The sequence below is a fragment of the Galeopterus variegatus genome, unplaced genomic scaffold (assembly GCF_000696425.1).
Source record: "Galeopterus variegatus unplaced genomic scaffold, G_variegatus-3.0.2 Scaffold2354, whole genome shotgun sequence".
Taxonomy (NCBI): domain Eukaryota; kingdom Metazoa; phylum Chordata; class Mammalia; order Dermoptera; family Cynocephalidae; genus Galeopterus; species Galeopterus variegatus.
The window spans coordinates 271,038-282,126 of record NW_007728465.1 but is presented as its reverse complement, the minus strand read 5'-3'; the positions used below and the strand labels follow the sequence as shown (position 1 = coordinate 282,126).

Below are 11,089 nucleotides of genomic sequence, written 5' to 3'. Positions count from 1 at the left end.
CCCCGCCCCGCCCCCAGCGCCCCCCGTCACCGGCCCCAGGTGAGAGAGCCCACCTGGCGCCGCGCCCCGGGCCCGCAGAGACGGGGGATGGGAGGACGGACGCGCTCGGAGTCTGCGGAAAAACCGTGTCGTCGCCGCCCTCCCGCCCCGAGGCTGGGTCCGGACGCAAGTGTCTCTCCCGAAGCGAGAGAAATGCATGTCTCATGGTTGCGGGGACCCTCCTGCCTCGCCGAGAGAGTCCGGGGGGGGGAGCGGGAAATGGGCTCCCTGTTTCTAAACGAGAGATGGGCTGTCACGGGCGAGGTGCACAGCGTGGGCCTCAGTGGGGGGTTGACAAAATGCTCCTGATATTTGCGGGCACAAAAATCCAGACTCTCTGGGCAGTGGGGCAGGCAGAGCCGTGGCAGGAAGAGGAAGCTGCTTTCCTAGGTGCGTACATGCCAGAACCTCTGTCAGAGAGGATGGGAACCCCCAGTGTTAGGCCCCAAAGCTCTGTCCGGCTTATTCTTTTTTAAAGTTTAACCTCAATTCCTGCAGCGAAAGTGCAGTGATCAAAGCGGTGGGTGGTATCAGTCTAAGGAAGGAGACATACAGCAAATGACCCAAGTGAGATTTTAAGTGTTTTTGAGAGTCTCCAACACTGGACCAAGTCAAGCAAAACAAAATGTAATTTGCAATGAGTGTCAAGACCTGCATGTGAAGTTTCCAAAAACTCAGCCATGCATGTAGAACATCAGGTGACAGCGACCTTGGCTTTGCGGTGAACACCAACATGCTGGGGAGCTGGAGAGGTATTGGGAGGATGGCAGCTGTGATGTTAGTGAGCATTAGCAGAGGAAGCCCCTGCCACAGTGAGCCTCTCGGAGCTCAATTTCTGTCAAATGAACAGAGCGATGAGATGATCTGGTGATCTTTAACAGCTCTGCCAGCCCCGTCAAATCTCACGATTCTATTTACTGAGGCTGCAGGGCCCAGTGTGGTGTGCCGAGACCTGGACTGATGATGATGATGATGATGATAAATATCTCACGGGATTTTTGTACAGATGTCAAATGCCTAGCAGGTCTCAGTACTTAATATCGGTTGTTGTTGTTATCACTGCAAGCAGAACCAGTGCTGTACTGGTACTTACAACTGGTTCGGGGGTGTGGGAATGGGTGTCTGATTTGTATCACTTGTTGATTTCTGTGCCATAAATATTCCCACCATGGCTGATTTCAAGCTACCAATGTGGTGGTGTCCCTGATCACTGGGGTTAGGAAGAGAAGTGCACAGTCAGCTCTACAAGCCCGTTCGACCCAGCTCCAGCACGTCACTGGCAAGACTTGGAACCAGGATCAATGAGGCTCAGAGGAGGAGGGGCCTGAGCTGGACCAGTGAGTCAGAGGAGGAAGAACCATGGACTGGGGTGGAGGAGAGACCCCAGCAGGCCCCAGCCACGCCCCATAGACACTTAATTGTGTGCCCCAGCTGCCCCTCCTGGCCTCATGCCCATAAGCACACCTAAGTGTATGTGTGCATGGAGAAGGTGGGCAATGGAGACAGAGGAACACATTCTCTCAAGGTGACACATGTTCAACATTTCATAAAAGTTACATGTGGATGTCTGTTGGGTAAGGTTGTGATGCAAAGAAGTTGGAAAAAGTACCAAAGATTTGGTGGAGACATCAGTGGTTGGAGAGTGAAAAACACATAGAAAGAGTCCAGATGGGTGTCCAAGCCCTCACCAGCCAATGGCATGGACTCCACCCTTGGGCTCCTTCCTCCTGATGTTAGAAGAGTGCCAGTCTCTGCCTGCTGGGGTACCCCCTGGCTTGCCCATGGAGGCTTCAGAGTTCTACTTCTGCCTTCTTGGTCATCAGACTTCAGAGAACTGCCCAAGTGACAGTTCCTTGTTTCTGATAACAATAATCCCAACAGCAGCTCCCGTGTGACAATTGTGCCTGCGTGTGTGTGTGTGTGCACGCCTGCCCGTGGTCCACTGAACCCTCAAGCACCCTGGGAGGCTGGGGCAATCATTATCCTCATTGCACAGATAAGGAACTGAGGCTGGGAGAACTTAAGTAGCTGATGCAGGCAGGCCAGCTGTAGTAGTGGAGGCAGGAGGTGAGCCCAGCCCCAGTAGAACTGTCACTACTGGCTATGGCTCATGCTTGGCCATGGCTGGCTCAGGGCTGCCCAGGCACAGCCTGACTCACAGCAGTCTTTGGATTATGCATTCTTACAGAGCATCATGTACCTTGTAAGTGCCAACCCATGAGGGCCTCAAGGTCTGAAGGGGGAGATGGCAGTGAAAACAGATCATCCCTGCAATTTGTTATTGTGGGATTCCTGAAGAAGGACCAGAGGAGTGACCCTGGGGATTTACAGCCTTGTGCCAAAAACAGTTTGTTGCTCTGCCCACCAACCCCTCTCCCCTCTGCCTGCAATCTCCTCCAGGGCAGGCCCGAGTTTTGCTTTTCTCTGTGTCTCCAGAGCCTAGCCCAGTGCCCAGCACATAGTAGGTGCTCAGGAAACGTGTGGTTGCCAGCTTATAACCTTGGTCTGTGGCCTTTTCATGGGACTGTAGAGACGTACAGTGTCATATGAATACAATGCATGCTCACAGTAGCACTCCTCCTATGCTCAGACACGTGCTCCATTGAGCCACACACACTACAGCACAAACCCAGGCATTCAGTGACACCCAGTCCCCCCCTCACACCTCCCCCATGGATGTCTAAATTCCTAGGCAGACCTGCAGCTGCTCCTGGATTCACACGTTCGCACAGGTATGCAAGAGAAACATTCTTAGACAGCCACATGCAGCTACCTGTCTCCATTAACCAGCCCAAGGCAGCTACCGCTCAGGGATGGAGTCCTCCCCTCCCCTTGCGCACATGCACACGTGCATGCACACACACACGTGCACACATTTTGGAGGTCACAAACATGGAGCTGAGAACCTTGTGATGGCTGCATCAAATCCAGCTCCAGGTGTCTCCAGACATCTCCTTCTTCCTCCCCCACCTGCCTCCAGGCCAGGTCACCCTGCTTGAAGCAAACCATCAGGAACCATCCATCTTTGTCTGGCCCCAGATCCCCCAAGCCTGCAAACCCCAGCCAGAGCAGCACTCAGAAAATACTCTGAGCTCACCGCCAGGCCATGAGCTAGCAGAAATGCAGCATTCTGGGCTGGCGGTCTCCCTCTAGTCTCCCACATGGCTGCACTGGAAATGGACTCTGGACCCAACAGGAAGTGGGGCGGGCAATGCCCCAGCAGCTCCGAGGGAAGGCACCAGTGCCCATGCAGACCTGGGCATGGCTGCCCAGGAGGGCTGATCCTTGGAGGACTGGATGGGACCTGTGTGGGTTTGCTCACGTGTCCCTTTCCCTGTCCCCCCCCCCAACACACAGGGGACTCACAGCTGTGCCTAAAAGCAACAAAAAAAGAGGGCAGAGAAAGACACAAAATGTTCACAGTGGGTGCCTTGGAGGTTGGAGTGTGGGTAAAAAAGTGTTTTTATCCTCTGTATTTTCCAAGCATGTTTGACATTTACAATGAAAAAAATTACTTAAAATGGGGAGAAGACAAATACGTAAGAATAAATCTCTAATGGTAGAACTTTTTAAGCACTGGCAGGAAAGAAAGATATTTGGGAGGGGGCAGGGGAAGTGGCCCTGGGGAACATCCTCCCATGTCATCCATTCATCTATTCTTCTGTAGGATGGGCCCCTGTCCCCTCTTGGTGGCTTATTCCAGAGTTGGCAGAACTCACCACTACCCATGGCAATTCCAATCCCAGGCCTTCCTCCCTCTGTTCCTTGCTCCCTGTCTCTTCTTCCTCACTCCAGAACAACACTGAGTTGTGTTGTGTGGACCTATCTTGTCCCTTGCCCGCCTGAGGCCCATCGCAACCCTGGATCCGGCAGTATTGCTGAGCTTGGCCAAAGCCAACAGGTTTCCTCCTGGAAGCCTTCCTCAGCTAACCACTCCTGCCTCTGCTCACTTGCCATCTCGGCACTAGAAACTTTATTGGCACAACTTTATTTTGTGTCTGTGACTATGTTAATGCATATTGTCCTTGAGTTTTGGGGGTGTTGGCACCCCTGCTATGTGTAGATTGCAGATTCCTCAAGAACTGGGATCTTGTCCCCTGTTTCTTTTATATCCCCCACATCTCCTCTCATAGTGGTACTGAGCTTCAGCCCACAGTAAAGTGATTGTTAAATATTTGAATTAATGAATGAATAAATGAATAAACAAACACTGGATCCTGGACAGATCAGACATGACTTACGGAGGGCTACAAGTCCTGCCCTTGATTTTATAATCTTTATGAGAGACAAGATGTTGGGCCCTTTATGCATGGTTGGAGCTGGGGGGAGTGTTCTGAGCAGTCCAGTTCTGTCTAGTAATCATAAACAGGTAGGTAGGTAGGTAGCGACCTGGAGGGAAAATCCCAGTTTCAAATAACCTGCTCCATTGTCCCCATAAGTCTACTCATGTCAGGTGACATCTATGTCCATGCTCTGCCTGGGCACTGGGCTCACCATGAATATACCCCCACCCCACCCCCAGTTACCACTTCCAGAAGCATTAGAACACAGTGAGATGCCTGGGCAGGCAGCATGGAGCCGCAGGTGTTCTGTTTTGACCATTGTGAAGTCCCCAATAAGCCCTTCCCAGGGGCAAAGGACTCACAAAAAACTACTTTGCGGCATTTTACAACAGAAAGGTGTTCCACACAGGGCACAGTAACTAATACTGCTCAAAAGAAAGAGAAAAATGAAGGAAGGAAGGCAAGAAAAACAACTTTCTTAGGAAAGAGAAATAAAAAACAATGCCAGAATTTACTATAAATAACATCCTAAAGATTCGACTCTGAACAGAGGCATTCTCAGCATCTTCTTTTACTTGGTTTTCATCTGAGTCACTTTGTGCTCTCTGAAAAAGAAGGTTAAGAGGAAAAGCATCCCGTCTTGACACTTAGGAGGAGTGTTATCCCTTGCAGTTTTAGGAGACGGCCACAATAGACCATTTCCTCCAGGGCACGTTATAACTGCAGGCACAAATACGTTTGCAGGAAGTGCTCGCTATCCAAGTTCTGACCGGTGGACCACAGCATGTTTTCCTGAACTTAGTGTGAGACTCCAGCAGCCCAGCCAGATGTCTTTTGGCTTATCACTGGGAAATAGTAAGCTCAGCCTTTAAAAAAAAAAAAAGTGACTAACTATTTTACTGCAAAATTTCCATTTCACATAGAGTATGACTATATAATACTCAATTTAACATACTTTGAGCATCTGGTGCTAAGCCCTGGGAATAAGAGATGATTAAGTCAGTTCCTGTCCTTGAAGAGCACACAGTTGGTTGGGAAAGATGTATAAATAAACACACGTAACATTGTGACGTTTCTATGTAGGTTTAACCTAGTTATTGAGTACTTACTTTGTGTCAGGCATTGTTCCAAGTTCTATAGAAATATTAACTCATTTAATTCTCACAAAATTTTACAGGTGAGGAAACCGAGGCACAGAGAGGTTAAAAGGAACTGGCCAGCTAGGAAGCTTGGAACTGGGATTAGAACCCAGGGAACTGGCACAAAGGCCACGTGTTTAATCACTGTGCTGCAGTAAGGGGAAGCATGTACTGGGTAAGATGGACACCCAGGCAAGAGGACAAGCCACTCATTGTTCCAGGGAACGTAAGGCCAGGACAAGACTGAGATGCGGCAATATTTGAGCTGCATCATGCAAGGCAATTTCTTTCAGTTCTTCTTTCCTCACTTTACCAAATGGCTCAGTCCATCCTAACTTGCCACAGAATTGTTTGAAAGGGAACCAGCTTTTCCCACTGGTTGTCACTATATTTCTATAATTCTAAGGGATGACCCTACAAAGCAAGCCTTTGCTAAATTGAGTTCAACTCTGGAGTGAAAGGGAGGTTGGAAGGGTGTTGGGGACTTTGGAATGGGGAATGGATCTTGAAATTTGTCAAGCCCTTCCTGTTTGTGTTATTGACTCTGGAATCTCATTTTCACCCTCAGCTCGATGTTAAAGTCTACCCTAGTCTCTCCTTCTCTGGACTGGGCACCAGAATGTGCCCACCTTCCACCTCCTGATGAGCATTCATCTAGGACCTGCTGCATGTCTGCAATAGGGGTCACCGACTGCAAAAGAACGGGACACCTGAGGTTGCGTGGAGGGAACCTCGGGTCCTAACTCAACGTCGTCACTGGCTTCCTTTGTGATATCGGTTTGCTCTTTGATAAATGTCTCACACTCCCTGTCTATCTTCCTCACAGAACAGCGATGAGAAACCAATGTGGACACCTTCCAGGGTGATTCAGAAGAGGCACACTGCCTGCCCGGATGATTCCCCAAACCCGATCATTCCACAACTGCGTTTTGAGCATCACTCACCGTGCCATGTAGGATCCAGAAATTATTTCTACCTTTGCATAAAAGGACTTTGAATAAAAGTTGAAAGCAAACTGTAATCCTGACTGTGGGCGGAGGCGCTAACTCTCCCTGGTGGGCGGTGGAAGCAGCAGCCCCTGCCCTGGGAAAGACGATGGGGCGTGCGGGGCGGCATCCCTACCTCATCTGTGGCTGGAAGTCTCTCCCGCCCAACAACGCCTCTCTTCCTTGCACAACCCAGTTTGCGCATGAGGAAACTGAGGCACGGAGAAGCGAAGTGACTTGCTCGAGAACCTAGACTCCAGGAACTTCCCAGCCAGCTAATCCCAGAACGTGAGGTGGGAAGGGGAGGTGGGAGAAGGCAAGTCGCCGGAGCGGCCTGGAAGGGTGGGAGAAGGGACGACCTCCCCGTCTGACCCCGGGGCCAGGCAGCCCCAGCCAAGGGCGGCGACGCGGCCAGCCTTCTGCAGGAGCGCCCCCTGCTGGTCAGCGGTGCCGCTGCTTGCGGCGGCCGAGGCCGGATGGGGTTATTTTCTGGGGAACCAGAGACACACCCCACCCAGGGCAGAGCAGGAGGGGCCCCGAGGGGTCGCCCCAACCCCTTCACTTCGCGCACGGCAAACGCAAAGCTCAGAGGAGGAAATGACTTGCTCAAGGGCTCTCGGCGAGCCAGCGGGATGCGGGTCTTCTAGTCCGCCTGCCTCACGCTGCACAGCCCCCCGACCCCAAGGAACCTCCCTCCCCGCCCTGCTCCCGGCCAGCCCCTACCCGCCCCTCAAGCCCCACTTCCTCAAGGAACCCTCTGGCCTTTCAGCCCCAGAGCGCCCCCTCCTCGGAAGCCCTATTGCTTCCAGCCCTCCCCCTCAGCAATGCTGGACGTGGCTTCGTCTGCCTATTGGCACGATCTTGCGGACTAGGGAGGAGCCTCTTTCTTTTGGATTCTCTGCCACCCACACACCCAGCCCCTCCCCACGCAGAGGTGCCTGGTACAGGGCTGAACTCTCACTTGGTGATGAATATTGATCCATGACTTTTTCTTCTTCCCACGGTGAAGCCAGCCGCCCAGCAGAGTGTCTCTGGCCCTGGACAGCCAAGATACCTATGCTGGCTTTGCCGCTTTCCTTCCTAGCTGGGTGACCTTAGGTAAGTCACTTTGCATCGCTCAGAGCCTCCATTTCCCCAACTGTAAAATAGGGATAAAGCTAATCTTTGGGCTGGTTGATCATGTGTGTAGTGTGCCCGGTACATAGTAGGTGCCTAATAAATGTCAAATTGGGTTAGTCAGACTTCCAGGGAGCCTTAGGCTCGTCTCTCGGACCTGAGTCCTCTTCTATTTGGCGCCCTCTTTCCTGGGCGTGAGGCTTCCAACCCTAACCCCACCTCCTGTTGTAAGCAGCATCAGGGAAGGAGTCACACAGTGATTCTGTGTGGACCCCAGGAAAGGAGGATGCTGTTAGAAAACAGAAAAGGCTGAACAACTGGGTGATGAAGCCACGCTGCCATCTAACGCTCCCACGAAGGTGACTCCCAGGTACCTGGGTCTGCCTCTCTCCCTCCCCTCTTCATGTTGGCTTCCTCCCCCATGCACTCTTTCTACACACATCTTTCTGCCTCCACTTCTCCACTCCTAGCTCCCGCTTCTTAGAACTTACAGCCTGCAGGTGGCCCATCGTGGCTGCTGTGACATCCTCACTGTGCCATGGCCATTCAGCTGGGGGGCCCAGTGACATCTCCCATATAACCCAATGTAAGTGTCTGAGAAAAAAGGGGACCACACTGGTGTTGCCTGGAGCTGCCAGAGGCTGTTAGCCAGCTGTGGACTGGCTGCTTACGGGTCAGCTATGCACACCTGGTCCAACTGGGTGTGGCCATGGGGACAGGGCCTGTGCTGTGAAGCACGGCCACAAACGTATTTGCATGTCTAATAGAATAAGCAGTCAGTAAACATTGTCGTAAATAATAATAATATTCGAAACTCATGGAAATTCATTGGAAATTTTTTAGAAAAGGAAACAACCTCTTGTCAACTGTTTTATTTGGTGAATAATCCCGTCTATCTGCACAGACCTCCATCCCAAGTTATGTTTTGTAAACTCGGATTTTTATGCACTGCATCTGCTTGAAACTTGACATATTCATATGCTTGTTACAGCAAATACAGCTCCAGGAATCAGTCTCATGGTCCCCAAAGCTCAATTGATGGTTTTGGCAGAAAGGCTTTCTCCTTTCCCCAAACAATGTGTGATTTTATATATATACAGTATCAATTCACATCTATCTATCTGCCTATCTAATCTGTGGTTTAAAAAAAAAAAAGGCAGCTCTTGCTCCATCGGCTCCCACTGGGCTCTTACCCTTTCTTCCTTCCCTTCCCACCTCACCCCCAATTAGGAGGTCCTGCTCCAGCAGGCATAGCAAGAGCCTGAATCTTCGGCCAGCTGTCTCTGAGGAAGCAGCAGGACCAGTGATCAGTGAAGGCTTTTGACCCTGTGCCCTTCTGATGTCCTCTGGGAGAAGCGGAGAGGGGGCAGACAATTCGAAATGTTCCTGCACCCTCTCAGCACAGGAGGATGTAGCTGTGGCCTGGAGTTGCCCCAACACCTGCTCGCTCCCTCGGGTGGAGGAAGAAGTGATGGACGTATGGAAAAGGCTGGCAGGGCACTGCCCACCCGTGTGCCCCTCTGAGTGATTTAGAAACAGCTTCCTCCTCCTCCAGTCACTTTACTTTCAGCTGTTAGAAAACAGCCACTGCAAATAGGCCTGTGACATGAATGGTGCCCTCCTACGTGGTGTGCCCTTTTGCAGTGCACAGCATGCATAGTTGTGTGTCAGCCCTAAAGGTGGATACCAGGTTCATCCTCTGCCCAGTGAGTGGGAAACTGAGTCTCGCTGACCATTAGCTATCCCCCCAAACCTTCCCAGCCTCAGCCCTTTGGAGTCAGCACAGACTCCCTGACTTTGAATTGAGGTGGATCTGGGTTTCCATCCCAGCTCTAGCACTTCCCAGGACTGTGACATCTGCCAGGTCACACGGCCTCCTTGGGCCACACATCCCTTATTTATGAAGCAAAGGTGGTATGAGTTCTTGCCCAGGGCTCTAGGGAGGACTCAGTGAGGAAAAAAATGTAGTCTCCTATTTATACTCCAAATTCTGCCTAAGGACCAGCAGCATTTGGCTCCATAGCTAGGTTGTCCCTCTAGCCCTGTCAGTGCAGCTGGAGGGTGACAGAGTGGTAACACCAATGTTACGAGAAGCACTCGCAGGGTCCATGCTGAGTCCTTCCTACAGTGAGGGTTCTTTTACAAACCAACGCCTTAGCCCTTGGTTTCTGTATTCACACATCTGGCTTTTTATTTATTCCAGAGAGTTACTGAGCCACACACCTGGGTGTCAGAAGGTCAGCTAGTGGCTTCCAACCAGGACTGTGACTCTGGGCAGCTCTGCTCACCTCCAGCCTGGCTGATCACTGTCTCCACCACGGGTTTCATTTTATCAATGAACTCCCCCAACATATTGAGAATATTTATCAGGCGTCAGACCCTNGGTCCATGCTGAGTCCTTCCTACAGTGAGGGTTCTTTTACAAACCAACGCCTTAGCCCTTGATTTCTGTATTCACACATCTGGCTTTTTATTTATTCCAGAGAGTTACTGAGCCACACACCTGGGTGTCAGAAGGTCAGCTAGTGGTTTCCAACCAGGACTGTGACTCTGGGCAGCTCTGCTCACCTCCAGCCTGGCTGATCACTGTCTCCACCACGGGTTTCATTTTATCAATGAACTCCCCCAACATATTGAGAATATTTATCAGGCGTCAGACCCTATGCTAATTCATTTATTATCCTATTTATTCCTCCTAATGTCATCAGGAATTGACATGACATCGATCACCTTGGACTGTTCTCAGTTGTCGACAGTGGCGGTGTGACAAACTTTTCTCCTTATCCGTGCAATAGCACACAAAGATATACAAGGCGTGAACAGGTTCTTTGCCCTTGAAACTCTGTTCATATAGAAATGCAAAGAATAATCTCAGACTTCCTTCTGGGTACATGAAAAAGAGAAACCATCACTAGAAACCAGACGTCGTGAATGAAACTCAAAAAACAACCCCAGTTCTAAGGAATGCAGCTCATGCCCACAGGGCCCTGGCTTTCCCTGGGAGCCCCAGTGGGAATTCCAATGCCCCCATTTCCTCTGAATGCTTTTGTGCTTCTCCCCTGGAAAGGGGAATGAGGGTTCAGTATCTGAGGCTAATTTCAAGATCTGTGGTGAGGTGTCGTTGCCACCCCTCACTCCCCACCTCACACACACATTGTCAGCATCTCTCCAGCTGCTGTTCCTGGGAGCCCCAGCAGATGTCACTGTGACCCCGACTATCCTCACAGGTCCCGGTCCCGGGTCTGTGGGCACAGTACGTTTGAGGCCTGGGTGGCTCCCAGGGACCCGAGGCAGGACCTCGCCTTTGAGGACTTCCACAGGGAGAGCCCTGTCCCAGAGAGAAGGGTCCTGTCTCCCCTTCACCATTTTAGGGAAGGGCTATGGTTCAGGGAAGGTGGTTCAACTTCATGGTCAAGGGGTTGGGCAGGGGTGCAGAGGGTGGAGTGAAGGGGGCATGGGGGCCTAGGACCTCCTCCCTTCCTTCCGACCCAGCTGGTTCTCTTCTCCCGTTGCATTAGGAGAGATA

General features: G+C 51.3%; 1 long non-coding RNA gene across 1 annotated transcript in view; it reads left to right on the top strand.

Annotated features, from left to right (window-relative positions):
• LOC103597575 overlaps positions 1–6,482 on the top strand; it is a 7,740-nt gene extending 1,258 nt beyond the window's left edge. Inside the window, exon 2 of the long non-coding RNA XR_551119.1 lies at positions 6,288–6,482. This is a non-coding gene — a long non-coding RNA (uncharacterized LOC103597575). The remainder of the gene's footprint in view (positions 1–6,287) is intronic.
• Positions 6,483–11,089: the final 4,607 nt, after the last annotated feature.